The 21,117-nt window shown below is 46.6% G+C and overlaps 1 long non-coding RNA gene across 3 annotated transcripts in view; it reads left to right on the top strand.

Annotated features, from left to right (window-relative positions):
• Positions 1-5,249: 5,249 nt before the first annotated feature.
• The window catches only part of LOC125619958, a 35,073-nt gene continuing 19,205 nt past the window's right edge, over positions 5,250-21,117 (top strand). For all 3 annotated transcript variants that reach the window (XR_007351529.1, XR_007351530.1, XR_007351528.1), the window contains exon 1: positions 5,250-5,517. This is a non-coding gene — a long non-coding RNA (uncharacterized LOC125619958). The remainder of the gene's footprint in view (positions 5,518-21,117) is intronic.

The raw sequence follows: 21,117 nt of genomic DNA, 5'->3' as shown, positions 1-21,117 counted from the left end.
GGGGGGGGGGGGGGGGACTTCCCGCATTCTATTTTCATAAAACTATACTCATATTTATTTGTTACCATATTTTATCACACGTAACATGCATTCTAACTTCCAAGTTGTTAAAATAATAAAATAAATAGACCCATAAGAGACCATCATTGTTATTAGCTTTCTGTTTCTGTGACAAGTGTTTGAGATAAGTCAACTTAAAAAGAAGAAAGGTTATTTGGCCTTACAGTTGCGGACGTGTCAGTACACGGTCAGCTGACCTGTTGTTTTCACCATGCAGTGGCCCAGTACATTGTGGTGGGGTGCATGGCACAGGAGACCTGTCCTCCTGGTGGCAGCCAGAAAGCAGAGAGTAACAAGAAGGGACTGGGATCCCAGCATCCCCTTCAAGGTCACGCTCCTGTGACCTAACTTCCTCCTAGTAAGCCTCACCCATTAGAGATTCCCCCACTCCAATTGCACCAAGTGAGGGCCAAGGCTTTAATCCAGGGGCTTTGGGGGCACTCCAGATCTAAAGGACAGCACCATCTATTGCAAGAGTCGTCAGTTTTAAAATCTTGCTGCATTCTCCAACCTGTATGGCCAGCCACCCCACACTCAGTGGTATCAAACAACCACAGCTCATGTGCCCCCAGATTTCATGTGTCAGAGTCTGCACAGGACACTGGAGGGCTCGTGTCTGCTCCACAATGCCTGAGGCCTTAGTCAGGACGACTTGAGATTCTGCAGGCCACTCCAACCGCCAGGCTGGGCAGACTCAAAGGCTGAACTCAGCTACATCTATTGATTGATCACCTGCAGGTGTCCTCCGTATGTGGCTTGGGCTTCTCAACATGGCAGACGGGTCACAAGTGGGATCATTCCAACAGAAAGTGTGAGCCAGTCACAGTGGCAGGGGTTGGGGAGGCAGAGATGAGTCGATGGCACCCAGAGGACTTGGGGGCAGCGGAACTGTTCTGTGTGGCATTGCCATGGGAACACAAGTCATGACACATTTGTCCAAACCCACAGAATGACAAGATCGGCACAGTCTTGGTGGCTAGAACAGCAGAAATTTATTTCCCATGGTTCTAGAGGCTGAAGACCAAAGAGCAAGAAGAGTAGGTGTCTATGGAGGCCCTCTTCCTGGTTTGATGTGTCTGGTTGTATCCTCACATGGTGAAGATGGAGGGACAGACAGAGGACAGCGACTCTCTGGCCTTCACTTAGAGCACACAGATGCCATCACAAGGCTCCACTCCCACGCCCTGGCCCCCAGCAAAGCCCTCGTCTCTCTCTGTTTGCATGAGGTATTCAGGTTTCTCATATGAATTCTGGGAACGGGGACATTCAGTTGGAAGCAGACAGAGCTACTGGCCATTTCTACAGCGTCACTCTGCCACCTCTACTGGTGACAAGTCAGTCCCTGAGGCCAGCCTGGCTCCATGGCCTGGGCGAGGTAGCTAGACCCATGCTTTGTAGGGGTGGGGAGAGGAACAGATCCCGGTGGAACGGGAGATAACTGTGTGGTCATTCCTGGAAAATTCAGGCCACCGAGATGTTTAATTATGAAGGGATGCAGAGTACAAAGCGATTTAAATTGTGGCTTTCCACCACGGCTATTTCCAAACAGCATGTATGTACATGCATGTGCTCATGTATTCACTTATATATAGTTATTTATTTATAATGCTTTTAAAACCCATGATGACAGATGCTCTTACTGTGCCCTAAATGTCTGTTTGGGCTGCCACATTTCCTGCTCCCTGACAATTACTCTGGGCTGCATAACCATTTCTGGTCATCGGCCATGAGCAGTAGTGACTGTGGATTCCAGGTTGGCGCCTGGGCAAGACCTCAGTCCTCTCTTCTGCTGCTGCAGTTGTGGAGGGGCTGTCCTGCTCCAAGCTTGCAGCTGCGAGTCACCAAACTGCAATTCGGAACGTGCCCCCCCCCCACCTCACCACCTTGCCATTTGGTATGAGGTGTGCTATGTGAGCAGGACTTAGCTTCATGGTGTCACACCTGTGCAACCTGAGGATTCATCTATTACTGCAGCAGAGCATCATGTTATCATAAGAATACAGATGCTGTGCAAGGTGTGGTGCTGCTGAAATAAAAACCAAAAAATAAAAATTATATGTATATATGGCATGGACTTAATCAGCAGTCGAGCAGCATCTGGCAAGAGGACGGACTGCAGAAGCTAAACGGTGCACGGCAGAATGGTAGTGAGTGCTGGTCACTAGTTGGCATCAGAAAGGTACAATGGGACAGATGGTGGGCAGGTGAGCTTTGAGTGGTCTGCAGATGCTGATGAATGAGAACAAGAGTGCAGAATCCAGGGCCTTTGCAATGTTGGGCAACCCCATTGTTTCTAGATCTCAAAGAGTAACACACAGCACTTTGAGAGACGTTGAGCAATGAAAATGCAAGAAAACCTCCCAGTTGCCCCCATTAGGAAAGGGCAGACTGTGGAGGCAACACGCGCAGGAGCAGACAGCAGTGAGCACAGGCCTTGGCGAGACTCCCTTGTGGCCCTCAGCAAGGCCTCATCCTGGCCTCGTCCTGGCCCCCAGAGCAGGTTCAGCCAGGACTCCAGGTGGCTTGTTTCAGCAAGAGTCCTGCTAAGCCACGTCAGTGACAGTCACCTCTCTTAGTCTCTGGTCAGCCTCCTCTTCCTCACCCTGAGACCTCATCAGTTCTTAGTAATTTTCCAGGCCCTGGCACCCGCCGTGCTGATCACTGGCTGTAAGGCCCAGCTGTCCTTGCCGAATTCCGAGGTGACTTCACTCTCTGTCCCTTCTTGCAATAGTCTGGACCTTTGAGTAAGGTGTTCACGTCCTGCCGTCTCTTCCTGAAGTACTTCTTCTGTAACAGCTGAGCATGGAAGTGAGTGAAAACAGACCAGAAACCTACTGAGGTTTTACAGGAACTGACCTGCGGAATGCCCTGTGAACTTGGCCTGAGAAAGCATACGAAGATTTAAAACTTGAGGCTCTAACATTTTGGAGGCAGAGAGTGGGCTGACAAAGCCACACTCCCCTCACTGTGGAAATATTCCCCGAAGCCCACATCTGATTTAGCCAAATGGAACAGAGTCGATAAGGTCTTCCCAGAAAGTAGACGTGGGAACTGGAACAAGAGATGTTCTCACAGAGACCAGCATCCAGAGCTAATGAAGTAACAGTCCCTCCTCCAGAGCAGGGTCTTTGCAATGTGACCACCCAACACGGTTTCAGAATCCGCGTGAACCTCGACTTCCACGTACCTCTCGGCAGCTTCCTGAATGGCTACTGATGCTCACTGGTGGCGGCTCCTTCGCTGGTTCTTTGGAGTGTGGACAACCCCCTTTGCAGTCCCAGGAGTGGTCTAACAGGAGTCATGTCTTCCCCTGAGTCAAGGCCACTGTGCATCCTACAGAGCCTGGACTTGTGGGCTCCGTTCAGCTGCTGGACAGGACTTGAGGACGTCTCTCCTGGGCAGGCCCAAGTGTTATTCTGTGATCAGCCACAACGGAGCTGCTCCAGCGAAGGCCTTCAGCAGGAAACACGGGACACACAATGAAGACTCGATTGACAGGAACCAAGTCCTGGTGAGATCTAAAGAAATCAACACACACACACACAAACACACACACACACACACACACACCAGGGATGGGTTCAAGAATTCTTAGCAACACTAGGAAACCATGGCCCTAGCTAAGGCTGGAGGGGATCTCAGGAGAAGACTGTATCTCCAGAAGAGAGGAACGCAGGAGACCTGGGGTCAAGACATGGCATGGTGGAGGACAGGCTAGGAGAGACAATACCAGCTCCGGGACTTCCCTGGCACTTCCTGTTAGTCTCACAGAAGCCAAACAGCTGAGCACACACATGCAGTCTATGTGCCATATTCCCTGTTCTCGTTTGGACCATGGGCTGGGAGCAGAGTGAGGTGTGATACTGCTGAGCAGAGCACTCCACAGCAGGTACAGACCCCCTTAGCTGCTGTAAATGAGAAGGGTGCAGACCCAGGAGGCTGGAGTCTGCGCCAGACTCGTTGCCTGCGTCACTATCTGGAGCAGAACCTGCATTGTGCCCTGCGTCTAACTGTCGCAGGAAAAAGCTGTTGCTACAGTAAGTCTTTGAGACTTCTGAGTTAATTTGTTACTGTAATACTTAGCTAAATGCATGCTTGTTTATATCTTCATATTTTATTTATATACGTAAGTTTAAAAGTCGATGATATTATAAATGTACTCATACTCATTATTAGTTTTTTTCCAAATTTTATCATGCTACCAAATGGCTTGAGCGTGTGTGGCACACGTGCATGTTTGTTGGGAAGCAGTGGGGAGCACTGTGGGTTTGCAGGGCACCTGGAGTGAGCTTCCACTGGTGCCTGTGACTACTGGAGATCAATACTGCAATAGTCCCCACAGGGACTGGCTATCACAGAGAAGAAGGGAAAGAACAACACACTAAGATTTTTGAAAAATATCACATCCATGTATATTTTATTTTAGTAAATTTTTACAGGTATTCTTCTTTATTATTAGTTATTGCTGTTGATCTCTTCATGTGCATGTTTTATAAATTGAACTTTATCATGGGTACGTCTGTGAAAGCATGCGTACGTGGTGTTCAGGACTCTCCAGGGCTTCAGGCATCTTCTGGGGGGATGGAACGTATCCCCTGCATATAAGAGAGAACTGATGTTTTCAAGTACTATGGTCACCAAAAAAATGTGCAAATTAAGTAATGAAAAGGAATAATTAAAAGCCATCACCCATATCTTACTTTATCTTCCTCTGCAGTTAATGTGTGTCCCCCACAGCCCTCCAATGGAGAGGCTCTCTCCCCTGAGAGCTTTGATACGAGGGTTCCCCATCTTTGACTTTCCTCCTTCTGGACCCGTTGATCGGTCAACATTCTTGTTGAACATTCTTGTTTGGCAGACAGCCCCCTGGAGAATGGGCATCCAGTGGTGAGTCAAATCCGCTGGGAGTGCTGTTCCTGAGGAGGCTGAGCCAGCAATGGAGAAAACCTGAATCAAATGTCCACATGAAGGTCACCACACAAGGAGGACCATGCTTCTGTGAAGCTGCACGGGGAGGTAAGAGAGTGCACAAAGTTGTATAGGGCATGATCAGTTGTCCTAACCGGAAATGAGAGTCCTGACTCTGACCATTTCTCTGGCTTCCAATGTGATTGAATATTTGTCTCAGATTTTTCCATTTTTAACAAAGTATCTTTACCATTTGCACAAAATTATGGTAAAGTAGGTAAAGCAGCGCTCCTTCTGGTAGTTTCAGCTACCGGCAGGATATAAGATTTGCATGACCTTCTTTCCAAGGGCAGCGTGCGGAAGAGCATTGCTAATAAAAATGCTCAGACACAAGCAGCTGGGAGTCGCTGAGTCCCCCTTCCCTCCAGCCATAATGAGAAGAGTTTTACAACCGGCTGCCCCTGCCATCTACTGATTTACAAGCCAATTGTGTCCTGATACTTGCCGAGCCTGCAAGATGCACGGTGCCACCAGGCTACCTTCAGCAAGGTTAGTGGTAAACAAGAGAGATCCTGGGTTGTGGTGCAGGAAATCAAGGCAGAATCGTATCAGCTGGAGGTCTGCAGGCTCTTATTCCTACAGCTTGTTAATATATTACCCTGTAAAAAACATGATTATTTGTTTATTTGACATTGCTTTTATTAAACACCTGCAGCAGTAATGAGCTAAAATGTGAGAGTGCATGCTTAATTAAAAATTACTTGTATTTGTCAAGAATGTTGGTGATTTTAATACGTAATGTGTACAAAACATCTGTCAGTATTTATCATGCTCTGTGCTTGTGCACAACATGGTGACATCACAGAGCACACAAAAATCAAAAGACACAGAGCTGCTTGGGAAGAAGTATCAGTAACCTGATGAGTGGGTGCCCGAAGGTGACAATACAGTGCCAGCAGTTGCTGAAGGCGAAATCACTTTCATACCAAGTAGCTTGACCTTAAACCAAATGACTGTTTTCTAAATTAATGTTGCACATTTTCAATTCCAAGTTTTCTTGCACGTGCACAAAAAGTGAAGAAATACATATTAATAAATTGGTTTCATGACCGAAAATCTTTGTAACAGATGATGTAGTTTTAGATCACATCATGAGGCACTTTAAACAAAAAACTAGTTAATTATAATAGTTGAATACTGATGTGTTAATAAGTTCAAAGAAAAGCTTTTTGGAATGTTTTGTTTTACTTTGTTTTAATGGAGGTGAAACATTCTTGCAGATTTTTCTTGTATATTTGGTTAAAGATTCAACATTGAACACAGAATTATTTACTTTGTGTAATGATGTGTACAATAGTTTTGGTGGAGCAAAATATCTTTATAAAGGCACATTATTTTTTACCAAATTTAAAATCTGTAAACCAGAATCACATTGGGAAAGAAATTATGACTATGGTGTATCCATAATTCATGACTGCATTCGAACCAGCTGAGGGACCCTATGAGCCAAAACCAGAACTTATTTCTGGATGCACACACACTGTTAACATATGCACAGGCACAGAATAACTAAACAATGCTTTTTAGACTAAAGATGGTGACAAATACAGAGCAGGGTTTGAGGAACCAAGGATGCTAGCTGGAAAGACAAATAGCCTTGACCTCTACGTTGCGCTCTACAGAACAATTAATCCAGGATGGAGGGAGACCTACCTGACAGAAGTTAAGTGGAAGCTTTCCTCTTCATCATAACTTAGAACTTGAAAGCATTGTCCAGAAAAGAACAACTCAACAACAAAAACTGCCATGAACCAGCAAGACCATAAACTCTTCAGAGGGCACATTGAGCAGGCAGGAAGGCAGGAGCCACAGACCGGGAGAGTGCTCACAACCCACGGACAGTGACTGACCGGGACATGTCTATGGCGTGTATTTTTAAAAATTCTAACCAGTCAATAATAAAAACAAGCCAGCATTTGAAAGGAGGGGGAAAATTTGAAGGGGAGCTCACAAATGAAAATGTGTGCTGGCCAATAAACTCATGGAAAGGCACTCATGTTAGTCGCCGTGGAGACTCACTAAAGTGACCGGGACACTGCACTTCATGCTCCAGTGGCCGTTGTGAGCAGGGTTGGCAATGTCCCCTTACCAAGGACTGAGAACACTGATGGCTGACACGTGGCTGGTGGTGATGCAAGGCAGTTGGACCACGAGGAAGGATTCTGGGGGTTTCTGAGGAGGAGTATTTTGCCCCGAGACTCAGCCACTCCACTATGAGGCCTGTGTCTGAAAGCAGGGGAGAGTGGCCAGAACACGACCTCTAGAATGATATTCATAGCAGTTTCATTCATTCTATCCCCAAACTGGAAGCCTGCCGGCACCTACCCCTAGGAGAGGGTCTAAAGTAGCGTGTTAAGCAGAGAAAGGAGATATGTAGAGCACACTAGCCGCCTGTGATCCCACCACTGACCTTCAGTAGCAGGCCAGGCCAACCATGGTGACAGAGGTCAGAACAGTGAGCCTCTCTGGGCAAGGGGCAGGACTGGCTGGAGGGCAGCTCAGGGACCTTTCTGAGATGAGGGACTGCTCCGTGTCTGCAGGGGATGTCGGTCACACAGAGGCCTGCACCTTTCCCAGTCTCAACCCAGGGTATGCCTGGGCTGCTCATGTCCTGTCAGTTAAACCTCCACACAAAAGCAAAAGCAATTAACCAGTTTGATGCACGACACTTCTTCATTTCTTCATTGTTGCTCTAATAAATTATCACAGTTAGTGGCATAAAACAAGGGACATCCATTCTCTTACACTCTGGAGTCAGAGGTCCAAAATGGCTCCCCCTGGCTGAAAGCACACACATCAGGTGGCCCTCCTTGCTGGAAGCCAGGGGAGGCCCGTGGACTCACTGTTGTCCTCTACTTTTTGGCTCCTGGCCCCCTCCATCTTCAAGGCTGGTGGGGGCAGGTGGCGTGTCTCTCACAGTGTGACTCTTTGCGTCTCCTGTCTGCTGGAAAGACAACACAAAGACACCAGGGAAACAGAGTAGGCACCCCACCTGAAGGCCAGTGGATCGAGGATCTTCATTCCTCCACCCTGACACATGGCATCTTCATGGTTGCAGGGATGAGGGAGGACACTCTTGAGGCCATTATCCTGCCCACGCTGTGGGAAGAGGTCAAGTAGGGGACACACATGCGGGAGTCTCACTGGGAAGGCAGAGGCTGGGAGAGATGGCAACATACTCTGTCTCTATCTGGGCTGTGGCTACAAGGGCATATTAATTTTTTAAATCAAGATCAGGCTGTGCATATAAAATTTATGTACCCTACATACAACGTGTATCAGTAAGAATATTTTTGGAGGAGATTTATGCTTTTAATCACCATGTTTGTAAATCATTCAGCACATCCTGAATAGAGAATGGACGTTTGAACTCATTTGCCCAAAACTGGAAATTTCCAAACTTAGGTTATCAGTGATGCAGGAAAAGAAGACCTTGGCTTCCGGAACTTTCTAGCAAATTTCAAGTTTGTATAACAAAGCTAGGAAGTAGCAAGAACATGAAATTTACTCTTAAAGAGCAATTATACAACTAAATATTTTTTTTAAAAGATGAGAACTTATAGGATGCTGAAATATAATTCTGAAACTTCATGTCTCAGGTTTCATGAAGCATTTTTGGAAGGATTTGAACTCAACAGCCAAAGGTGTATGTATTTGGCACCAGAATGAGATGACATGGAGGAGTCCTGTGATTTTCAACATCAAAACTTAGTGGAACCATTTTGAATATTCGTAAACAGAGACAATTTATATAATAGGTTTTATCTTGCAAAAAATGTTTAAGAAAGAATAACGCTTTGGAGATAAAAGTCAGCAAATTGGAAGATACTTGGCCTGAAACATTTCTGTATTTCAATATAAAAATTAGCATCAAGAAGCCCCTTCTTTGCTGAGAAACTTGCTATTAGTGTACCAGGTACATCAGTACCTGTTGGAAGAATACTCTCAACTTAAAATGCCATAGTTATATAGCTGAGTCTTAAATTAATGACCTAATTAATTTCACATTTATTCATCATAAAGTTCAACTTTATGAAATATTACAGCTAATTTTAAAAAAAATATTACAAAAACTAAGACCTTTTTATTAAAAATACATTCTGAAGAAAAATACCAGTGACTTAATAGTAGAAAAAATATGCTAACTAGCTGATAAATTTTCTAAATATGTACCCATAATGATTATTCTGCTTATTTTAATGTTGAATTAACAATGGAAATTAAATGTTGCTTTAATGTATATGTTATTCTCATATATTAGGCAGTTTTTAAAATAGAATAATTTTAGAGCTCTATCAACACCTGAAACCTATTTGTCATTAAGAAAATAAACATTTCAAAAACTGTACAAGTTCAGTTATATTTTGCTTGTACTCTCCAAACTGTCCTAGCTTGGATGACAGTTGTGGTCAAGTTACTTGGCGGCCATCTGACGGGCGCTATTGTTGGCTTCTAAGAACAAAGACAAAACCACTCAAGAGTTTAAGGCAGGGTTGATATGCTCAAATGCACAATTTACAATTATCTCTCAAATCACACTTGGAAAAGAGACAAGGATCAGGTGAGACCTCTGGGCTGAGAGCTGGGGAATCCCATGAGGCCCATCCACATGGAGGGCTGGGGGCCCAGGAGGCTGCTCCCAGGTGCAGATTATTGGCACGGAACCCAGGGATGAGCATGGGCACCTGCAGTCACCACTGTGAGGCGGGGGTGGGGAAGGGAGGACATAGCTGTGACATGGTGTAGGTGGAAGCAACAGTTCCACTGTGGGTTCCTGAAGCTGGGCCTGTCATTCGGAGGTGCCCTAGGTGGGACGTCTGTCAGACCTCGAGTGCAGGTCATGGCCGGAAGTGGAGCAGCTCCCTCTGCCAACTGGTCTGTCTCCCAGCTGCACCCCCGTCACATTCTGGAAGGCAGCTCTGAGCACTGTGTCGTGGCGCCCACCTGTCTCTGGGGCTGCTGGCCACAGGTGTGCCATTGTGTGTCCCCCTCAGGCCTGAGGTCCTGTGTTTCTCAAGTGCAGATATCATGTCAAATAGTGGCCACTCTTTTCTATTAAAGAGGTGGTAGGAGAAGCCATTGACAGGTGGAGCTCCACCCAGGTGGAGCCATGCCTCCTGGCTCCTTGGCTGGGGAGGGCACGCAGACAGGACCTCCTAGGTGGGACTAATGGCACCAGGACTTATATGGGCTCTGACAGTCTGGAAGGAATGCCAGGCACAGTCAAGACTTCAACAGCCCAAGGAGCAGGATCGTCTCCAGCCTGCCAGTGTCCCAGCTCTGCCTGCTGTGGCTCTGGGAGGGGAGGGGGCAAGCAGAGGCCAGGCAGGTGCTCCAGAGGTCTACCTCCTTCCTGGATGATAGCCCAGCACCAAGGCAGGACTGCCAATTAAGGGCATTGATAGATTCTGGTCAATAGGACTTCTGGTTCTTCATCACGAGCCTGGCTTTTGCACAAGGAAAGGTGTCTGGCTGGTTATAATTCAGAACAATCATTTTCTAATCACATTTGAAGCCAGCAATTTACCAAATTGCCTTTAAACAAAATTCTGTGCACATAAAAAATGGAGGAAAGAAATGATGAATTACCCTCACAAAGGAAAACAACCGAATTCCCAAAATAGCCCTCGCTGTAAAAGCTTGTCTCTCTCTGGGCTTCATCTGCTGATTCATTCTCTTTCCAAGGTCTGTTCTTCCTGTACATTTTGATGGGAGGAAAATAGAGCCCAGTTTTCTAAGGCAAAGATGATAATTTAGTAAATATCGTTTCCCGAAGCTCAGCAGTATAAATCCTATTTATCAATCACAAGCAATCAAAAACTTGCACATTTTCAGAGGATCGTGCTCCCAACCCTAAAACTCTGTCTAGCTTTTTAGAGCAAAATTACCAATCATCATGAAGAATGATCTGGCCAGAACGTAAGGAGGAGTTTATTCCAAAGAGAGCAATCAGGGAAGCATTTGGGCAAACTGTAAAACTACCCAAATGAAAGGCATTAGTGTCGCTCTGGTGGTGCTGGAGATGTGCGAGCACAGCCTTCCTGCAAAAGGCCTGAGAACACCGGAAGAAGTCACGCGTGGTGTAGCGCCATGTGCGCGCGGCACTCTGTAAAGGTTCAGCTGTGTGCACTTAAGATCCACTGAAGGAGCCACAGGAAAGGCTGGGCTCTCAGGACCCTGCAGCAGTAGCTCTGGCTGGTGGGAGGGGGGAAACCCCTGTGAGGTCCTCATCTGCCTGCCCAGGGAGTCCAGGAGGCTGCTGATCCCGGAGAACTGGACGGTCAGCACTGAGTTTCCTGGACAAGGTGGCCCCTGCTGCCACATCAGCCCCAGGTGCACACTAGGAGAGCCTGGGATGGCCACATGCCTGGGATGCGACCTCCAAGATGGGCAGCACAGAGGGGCCCCCTCAGGGATTCCTGGCATGACCATGGACACCTGGTTAGATTGTGCTGAATCTCAGGTGGAATTCCCCACCTGTCTCCAGATGTCACTGAGGACTGAGAGCTCTGGTTGATGAAAGGAACCCAGACAAACAAACATTTGGCGAGAAGAAACCCTCAGAACCCCCCAGGGCAGCAACACCCCTCGACATCTGCACACACCTTCTGTGGGTCCCTCTCCTTGGACCAGGCTTCTCAGCCCAGGGAGAGGACTGCACCCCTCCCCCATCTACCCAAATGCCATCATTGGTCACCCCACTGACACAGAGCTAGCGGGAAAACTAAGGGATTAGAAGGCCTCGAGCCTAAAGTAAAATCTGATTCAAGGAAACTTCACGTTAACTGGGTAATTAGAATGCTCGTTGGAATATGCAATAGTGGTTTTCTATATATATATATCCTGTGTGTGTGTGTGTGTGTGTGTGCTGATTGTCTAAATCTCAGATGCCCTGATCAAGTCTATTGTTTTTCCATAGTGTGAAAAGACATCAAAGGTTTTGGTGCCATAAGAATTGAAAATGGGCTCCTATACATAGATTGGGCTCATTCTAAGCAGAACTGAAGCTCAGTACAGGTTCACTGAGAGGGAGCCCTGGGGGATGTCAAGGAGGGTGATGAGGAGAGGTGTGGACTTTCCGGCCACACTTCTCCAGGGCCTGAGGACACCATACCTAGCTGCAGGTGCAGTCAGGGGCCCTTCTGATGCTGCTCCTGTCTCATGTCTCGGCTGCTTTCAGGATCAAGCCGCCGTCCACAGCAGTATGTGGAGGGATGAAATAAGCCTGCCCACATTCCGGTTGCTGTTGCTGACCCCAGCCAGTCATGGCCATCCGAGTGGCGAATGTGGCATCTAAGCTCAGCACGAGGTGGCTGGACTCAGAAACAACACCTGTGTACTTCAAACGAGGACCCCAAGTGGAACGCCCTGTCTTCTTCCTCCAGCCTCAGGGGAGTCAGCAGGCGCCTTCTTCATGTAAAGGCCCCAACATGGGCCAGAGGTGCAGCCTTGGCTAGATGGCAGGAGCACCATTCTCCTTCCCGTAACCTTCCAAATGTGCAAACAGCACCTATTTCTAACAGAACACCACCATAGAAAGAACGCACATCTCAAGGCCCTCAGAGCACCCAGCCATCGCCCGGAGCTCAGAGTCCTGGAATGGCACAGGGCTGGCACCTTTCTTGAATCAGAGATGGAGCAGAGGTGGTGGCCGGGAAGGAGGGCTTCGGGTGGTGTAAGGAGCCTGATCAAATGTCCAGGGAAGTATCTGCCACACGGCAAGCTGATGGGTGGAAATCACCACGGACACTGGAAGACACGAGTGTGGCACCAGTGGACACTCCTGGAGCCCCTGTGGCTGACCTCCTGGACAGCCGCTCCTGCAGCAGAGGCAGGGACATCCTTAGGTCACTCCAAGGACACTCCTGGAGGCCCTGTGGCTGACTCCCAGGATGCCTCTCCTGCAGCAGAGGCAGGGACATCCTTAGGTCACTCCAGTGGACACTACTGGAGCCCCTGTGGCTGACCCCCAGGACAGCTGCTCCTGCAGCAGAGGCAGGGACATCCTTAGGTCTTCCTTGGCACTGCAGCTGCATCCCTATTCAGAACCCTCTCCACACCTTGACGTTTATTTCACAGTGGGTTTTTTTGTTTGTTTGTTTTTATCTTGAAACTCTAGTCAAGGCAATTAGACAGAAGAAAGATATTAAAGAAATACAAATAGGAAAAGAAGAGCTCAGACTATCCCTATTTGCAAACAATATGATTCTATATTTAGTAGACCCAAAAACTCCACCAGAAAACTTCTAGAACTTATAAATGAATTCAGCAAAGTAGCAGGATATAAAATTAGCACCCACAAATCGATTGCATGCCATTACATCAGAGATGAATCAACTGAAGGAGAAATTAGAAAAACTACCCCATTCACAATAGCCTCGAAAAAATAAAATACTTGGGAATCAATCTAACAAAAGCGGTGAAAGACCTCCACAATGAAAACCACAGAACACTAAAGAAAGAAATTGAAGAAGACCCTAGAAGATGGAAAGATCTCCCATGTTCTTGCATAGGCAGAATAAATATTGTCAAAATGGCCATACTGCTAAAAGTATTATATAGATTTAATGCAATTCCTATTAAAATTCCAATGATGGTCTTCACAGAAATAGCAAAACAGTCATGAAATTCATTTGGAAAAATAAGAGGTCCAGAATAGCTAAAGCAATTGTTAGCAAGAAAGGTGAAGCAGGAGGCATCACAATACCAGAATTTAAACTATACTAGAGAGCTATAGTAGCAAAAACAGCATGATATTGGCACCAAAATAGACTTATAGACCAATGGTACAGAATAGAGGACAGAGACAAACCCACATAAATACAGTTACCTCATAAATGGGTTCTTAAAAAACAAAACCAATAAAATAGCAGCCTTTTAATGAGTGTGATTACTTGAGTACAGCATATGTGTGTGAATGTGAAGGATTCCATTTTAGTCCTGAAAGATGAAAGAGCACACCCATTGTTAGTGAAAGAAAACTTTTAAAAAACAGAACCATGAATGTTTTTCCTTTTTTCTGATTTTTAAATTACCTTAGTTCTTATTACAAAATAGTGCACATGTACACTGTATACATTTTTGCACAAAAAGACAGGAAAGAGGATGTCCAGCTAAAGGTCTGTAACTCAGCTAACTACTGTTACAGTATCTATGTTCCATTCATTTTCTTACAATTTTTGCAAATATTAAATCAGAGTTTATCTGCTATTTGGTAAACTTAATTACTTTATATGGAGAAAATATGTTTTCCATGTCATTCTGTGGTCTTTGAATTAAAAAAATTATTTAGTCAAAGATATCTGACTAAAATTGATTTGAAATCAATGTAAAAATGGGTTAAAAATTAGCTTGGAAGAAGACGCATCATCATAAGTCAACCTGTACATGGGAGAAATATTGGATTCATCAGCTCTGGTATTTTGATTCTCACTCAGGCTAGGAAGCTAGAATTAAGAGTGCTTCCTACTTTGCCGTAACAGATACATCAATTCCTGCTGTGTTTCCAAGCTTTAACATCTGCTAAGGCAGAGAGAGTCCTCACAAGGACATTGTCCGTCCTGGTGCATGAGAAGTTTCAGACACACGGGTTCTCGGTCAACGCTTGCCGAGCAAGCTCACCAACCACACCCAGGGAGCAAACACACCAGACCCCCGTGTCCAAGCTGTGGATCTGATCAGTCCTTCGACAATGAACCTCATCTCGGCCTCAGGAAAGCAAGGAAGCTGGTGAAGAATCCAGCTTTGTGAATTCTTTGAAGGTTCTTTGAATACTTTGGATGTCTTTCTTTCTTTCTTTCTTTTTGTATTTTAAAGTTTTTATTATGACATAATTTCAGACTTACATAAGAGTTGCAAAATTGCTACAAAGAATTCCCGTACACTTTTCACCCAGATTGCCCAAACGTTTTATCGTTCTTTCAGATATACAGTCCCTTTGCTTCTGCGTACCCCAATGTATTCATCCTAACCACAATAAAGTTATCAAAAGCAGAATATTAATAGTGACAGACCTTATTTAAATTCTCTAATTGTCCTACTTGTGTCCTTAATATTTGATTTTGGACTTGACAGAGGGGAGTGAAGGATCAGCCCGTGCTTCATAGTGTGACTTGAGGCTCAGTAAACAGTGTCACCACTCACGACGCAGCAGAGTCCTCAACAGCAGGGAGGGCATCTGGGGCCTTTGTGGAGGTGGGCAGTGCTGGAACAGGAGACTCCGCTCTCGTCCAAGGCCAGCAGCCGTGTCCACCTCAGCTGTGACTGGGTGTCATTTGGCAAAGCTCCCCTTGACAAATGACGCGAGGCTGGATTTGGTCAAGATGCAGACGTTCCCAGCTGCATCTGCACTTTCCCAGCAGGCCTGAGGGTTGGGGCTCACGGGTGTGATGGCAGATGCCCTCCATGGGCTGCCTCCGGGTGCCCGGGTGTTCCAGGGACTGCCTCGCCCACTCGTGAAGCAAGCCTTCAGTGGCTGCTACAGCCAGAATCGCACAGATCCTGCTTCCTCGATTCTTCAGACCAGCCACGGAGATAGACAGGAAAGTGCAGGATCCCAGCCAGGGCAGGATGCACAGTGAAGCTGTTCAGCTGGACAGGCAGGTGGGGCCAGGGCCGGGGCTGGGGCTGCCGAAGTGAGACTTCCCGCAGAGCTGTGACCACCGCGTTTGAAGATCAGTTTTTTTTAATTGCTTTTATTTTTTATACATGACAGTGAAATGCATCACAATTCTTATTACACATATAGAACACAATTTTTCATATCTCTGTATATAAATTATGTTCACACCAATTTATGTCTTCATACATGTACTTTGGATAATGATGTCACATTCCACCATCCTTGCTAACCCCCTGTCCCCTCCCACCCCTCTGCCCTATCCAGAGTTCATCTAATCTTCTCATGCTCCCCCTCCCTACCCCACTATGAGTCAGCCTCCTTATATCAGAGAAAACATTCACCATTTGTTTTGCGGGTATTGGCTATAACTTCACTTAGCATTATCTTAACCAATGCCATTCATGCCATCCATTTACCTGCAAATGCCATGATTTTATCCTCTTTTATTGCTGAGTAATATTCCATTGTGTATATATGCCATACTTTTTAATCCATTCATCTACTGAAGGGCATCTAGGTTGGCTCCACAGTTTAGCTATAATGAAGAGCCGTTTGGAGTGAACTAGCCCAGGGTGCAATGATAGGGTCTCGGGGGAATGAGGAGGAAGGTTGAGCCCTCCGGTTGTCAGGAGAGAAACCGAGTGGACAGCAGAATCCCCCGGGTGCCAGTGATGGGTGCGCTCACACTACCAGTTCCCTATCCCGAGCAGACTACTCTTCCTGGTGTTCATAACGTAGAAAAATGAGAGAAAAATTGACCCATAAGCTACAAGTAAAAGACAGCTTTATTAGTGCAGGAATTCCTTGAAAGAGCAGTCACTTCCCAGCTAACATGTTATTAGCAAACACTTCAGGACCCTAATTATTTTCACAGGAACTTGTAGAATGCAAGTGAAAATGTCACTGTTAATGTTTCCCTACAAGAATCTGATACTGAAGACAGTTTAATTGGCCACTACATTCCTAAAATAAGATGTAAATTATATAAATAGTTAGGATCCTCCAAGTGCTTGCAAGTGCATTTTAGATGCATTTCTCACAATTAAAAGGTCTGGTTCCAGGTGAGGTCTCAAGGCGGTTTCAGACATTGACACCACAACCCAGGAAATCAGAGAGGAGCAGGAGGAAAGGCAGCTTCCGCGGGAGCAGAAGGCTCCGTGTGCTCCACAGCACGGCAGGCAAGCAGCCGTGTGTCAGTCAGAGCTAGAATCCACTTCGATTCCTAGAACCTGGAATCCAGATCAGTTTTCTATTCTCTTTTTCATCTACAAGGGAGTCAATCACAAAACCCAGTTGGAAATGAGGAATTGGATCCTTCTCTCTGCACGTGACACTTGGCTGGTGGCAGGACGTGTTCCCCACGGGGTGGTGCCCCCAGGTGGTCTGCAGGGAGCTCTGAGACAACAGCCTCAATGACCCTGAGGGGAAGCAGCCTCCAGGGCAGAGGGCTGTCCTCCAGAGACCTCCACCCTGCAACTCCGAGGGCTCCCAGGGAAGGGATGAGCAGTCTCTGTCCCCTGGGGATAAGGGTGTCCTAGCCCTTGGTGTCTCTCATCTTCCTTCCACATGGCCACCCCACCTTGCTCCAACTGGCCCAGCCCCAAGGTGAGGGGTGGATTCTGCCCCGTGGGGCTGGTGAGAGCTGGGTGTGGATCCTGCGTAAAGTGAGTCTGAGGTAGGCACAGTCACCAGGTGGGGGCCACAAAAGGAAATAAAGAGCAACAAGATGAGAGGACCTGAGCTAGGCGCATCCCAGCCCGGGGTCCCCTTGGAGAGGGTCCCTGCCAATCACCTCGGCTGCCCAGGTCCCTCCTCATCTAGGACTTCTCTTAGCCTCTCCTGCACACTCAGGGACGCTGGAAACATGAATGTGCCCACATGTGTGGGTCCACGTGCCTCTTGTCTTCCTCACCCGCTGCCCTCTGCTCACAGTGCCTGAAGAGCACTCAGCAGGCCACCAGCTCCATGGTGGGCCCTCGCGAGATGCAGATCCCTCCTTCCCTTCTGGGAAAATTACAGTGTAGTAGGGAACAAGAGACCGCGGGAGAGAGCAGGGTTTAACACACAAGTGTCACGGCACAATGCAGTCGCATCCTCGGATGGAGACAGACGAACAGGAGCAGAATATGTTCATGAAATAAAAGTGAGGCTCTGCCCGGGGAAAAGGGTGCAGTGTGCATTAATGAAGGAAACTTGGAGAAGATTCCATGTGGCTGAGAACAAGCAGGATGGTGACATACACAGGTCTTCCCCTGCCACCACACTCCAAACTTCCTGCCCCAAGCCCTTTGCCCTTGGCTATTTCTTCTGTGTGGCAGCTCCTCCCAGTGCTCCAGGCCTGCCTGTCCTCAGCACCCACACCTGGGTGACACTCACACCAGCCTTCCTCAGCAGCATTCAGGTTTCCCCAGAACAAGGCTCATACAGGTCAAGAGCTGACTGGTTTCCCCAAATAATATGCACTAGTTCTGAACCCCCGCCTGTCAGTACCAGAACCACTGTCAGAGGACAACAGGAAGAGGCTCTGCACAGTTAGCAAGGTGTCTTAGAATGAACAGCGGGAGTGAAGTGGTTAAAAATAAAGCCCGAGCCAGGCAGTGGTGCATGCCTGTAATTCCCAGCAGCTCCGAAGGCTGAGACAGGAGGATCTCAAGTTCAAAGCCAGCCTCGGGCAACAGCAAGGTGCTAAGCAACTCAATGAGACCCTGTCTCTAAATAAAATACTAAATAGGGCTGGGGGTGCGGCTCATGGCCAGTGACCCTGAGGTCAATACCCTGGTACCCCCCACAATAAATAAATAAATAGCAAAGCCCCAGCAAGGAGAGACTATGCGAATGCCAGACTTTGGAATTAGACTGAACCGGGAGGAAACGGGAGCCGGAGGTCTGGAGCAGAGACGTCTACAGCTAAAATCCTCTTAAAGAAGTAAATGCTCCCCGTAGGCAGAGCCCACTAATAAGACAGAAGTGAGTTAGAGATTACTGCATGTCCAGGGTTAAGATGTAATTTCTCTGCCTTAGAAGATCCAGTGGTAAATATTGAATCTCAAAACCATACCAAAAAAATAAGAAGAAATGGTATTAGCTTGGAAATATAAATTGATTCAATGTTACTGTTTTTGTTTTGCTTTGTTTTGTTTTGGTACAAGGGATTGAACCCAGGGGCACTTAACCACTGAGCTACATCCCCAGCCCCCTCCCCTTTTTTTGGTATTTTATTTATTTAGGGATAGGCTTTCTTCCAGTTTTTGAGGGCCTCACTAAGATGCTGAGGCTGGCTTTGAACACTTGATCCTCCTGTCTCAGCCTCCTGAGTCACTGGGATTATAGGCATTTGGTTCAATGTTATTCTTTAGAAAAATAAAAATGTGATTATATTTTATTTCTACTAAAAAGAATTGCTAATCACCACTTTTATAAAAAATAAATTTGAAAAGTCACGTTTTATGGGTAGTCAAATAAATCATGTATAAGAATGCATCAAAGTAACACAGCTTTGTCATCAGTCGGAGCCCCAACTATGGCTTTGAAATCTCACTTCCTCCTGCAAGAAACCAAGACTTCTCAGTGAATCCCAGACTCCAGATCTGGGGCAGATAATGAATAGATGAAGTGGGAACGCCCTGTCACTGCAGGAAACAAGAGCTTACTAAAACCAAGACTGTTGGCAAGTCAGAGTGACCCGGAAGCCAACTTGACCACTTTTCTCTGGCCAAAGATGAAAGAATTTGAGCTTCAGTTAGGTCATGTTTGGAGGGTACTGAAGGCTTCATAAATCCTGTCTGCAAAATGCCTGGGTCACTTTCAGAGGCTGGGGGAAATCAACTTATTGCCTGGAGGACAGTAGTTTTAGGGAGGGACGAGGAGGCTGAACACTTACAAGTGGCCAGACATGAAGGAAATCCGGTACTGGCTTCTGCATCCCCATGAAGGAGCAGCCCCAGACCCCGGTGTGGGCTCAGCTGGTGCACAGGGAGGAGGAGCTTCCAGGTCCCCCAGGGAAGGACACAGCACCACTCACTCATGTGAGAGAGTGGATTCTTCTCCTCCAGCTGCAAACTTGTGACTTCGAACATCCCAGTTTATTGCATTCCAGCTCTTGTGATGAGGAGTCGAAACTGGGTCATGTGGAGCTAAAATCCAGCTGTGGGCTCAGGATTAAATGTATTGTTGACTGAATGACCAGGGCTTTGTCCATCTTCCACTGTCTGAGTAAATAACCCCCCACTCTCATCCGTGGATAAATCCACCCAGGTGCACAGCATTCTGTGCATGTAGCTCTCTTGAAAAGAAAGACTGTTTTCTTGTTGATTTGTCTACAATGGAATCCATTTTTCTCCTTGAAACTAGTATTAATCAGGCACATATTGACTAAAAAAGATGAAAAGGTCGAGCATCAGAAATTCATTTTTCCAGGGGCCTTGTCTCTGATGATCCACTGTTGGAAAGATGCCTCATGAAAGAGACAAAAACCTAAGGCAGAAGCTAACACACTAAAACCCCTCTGTTACCATCACAATGCAAAACACCAACCGCAGCCCTGGTGCAAGGCAAAGAGCTGTGCTTTGTCCTTACTTTTATCAATAATGCACACTGAGCTCCAGGCCCCTCTTCAAAATCCTACCAAATTAAAGAAATACTTTCCAAAGCATTTACTTTCTCCGTCCGTAATGGAGAACAAAATGATGGCATTGGAAGCAGGAACCTGGAGTTTGTGGGAGCTGTAAACCAGCAGGGCGGAGATCCGCAGAGAAAGCCCACAGACTGGGGCCCTTCAGCAAGGGAGGCTTCAGCAGTGATCTAGGATAAGCAGGCGTCTGAGGCACCGCAAATTGGGATTAGGACTTCATGTGACTTTTACCCCAACCCTGTCGCAAGCTGGGAGCCTGGTCCTTGGTGAGGCAGAATTCAGAAGTGGAAGAACCTCTAGGAAGGAGGTGGAACCTCGTGGGGTAGAACCTCTAGGAGGTGGAACCTGTGGGAGGCAGTCAGGTCCCGGGGCATCACAGTTGGAAGACATTAATGCTGGTCTTTGTCATGCCCTTCATTCTTACAAGAGTCCTAGTGTGAACAGTGGTTCCTAGAAGTTTCCTTAGGATTATTTAAAGTGGGAGCAAGATAGGAGAATGAAATTTTAAGGCTAGATGAAGTATATATAGCGTGTAGTTTTTGAACTTTTAATAGTTTCTAGGTGCCAATGTAAAATGTATGCTGTATAATTTCATATCAGGAAAGGTTTGAGACACCAAACTTAAAATGAAAGTTTATTTTGTTAAAAAAAAAAAAAGTAATGTGTTGTAAGGGAGGCTACCCCTTTATCATCACTTGACCCCTTCTCTTGCCATTTCTCTGCCATGTTGTGACCCACACTTAAGAGAAGCCTGGCAGAAGGCCAAGCAAATGAGGCTATGAAATAAACCCCTTTTCTTTATGAGTATCCAGCTTTGGGTATTCTGTTATAGGAATAG

The sequence above is a fragment of the Marmota marmota genome, unplaced genomic scaffold (genome assembly GCF_001458135.2).
Source record: "Marmota marmota marmota unplaced genomic scaffold, marMar, whole genome shotgun sequence".
Lineage (NCBI taxonomy): Eukaryota > Metazoa > Chordata > Mammalia > Rodentia > Sciuridae > Marmota > Marmota marmota.
The sequence above is the reverse complement of the archived record's forward strand: the minus strand, read 5'-3'. Positions and strand labels throughout refer to the sequence as shown.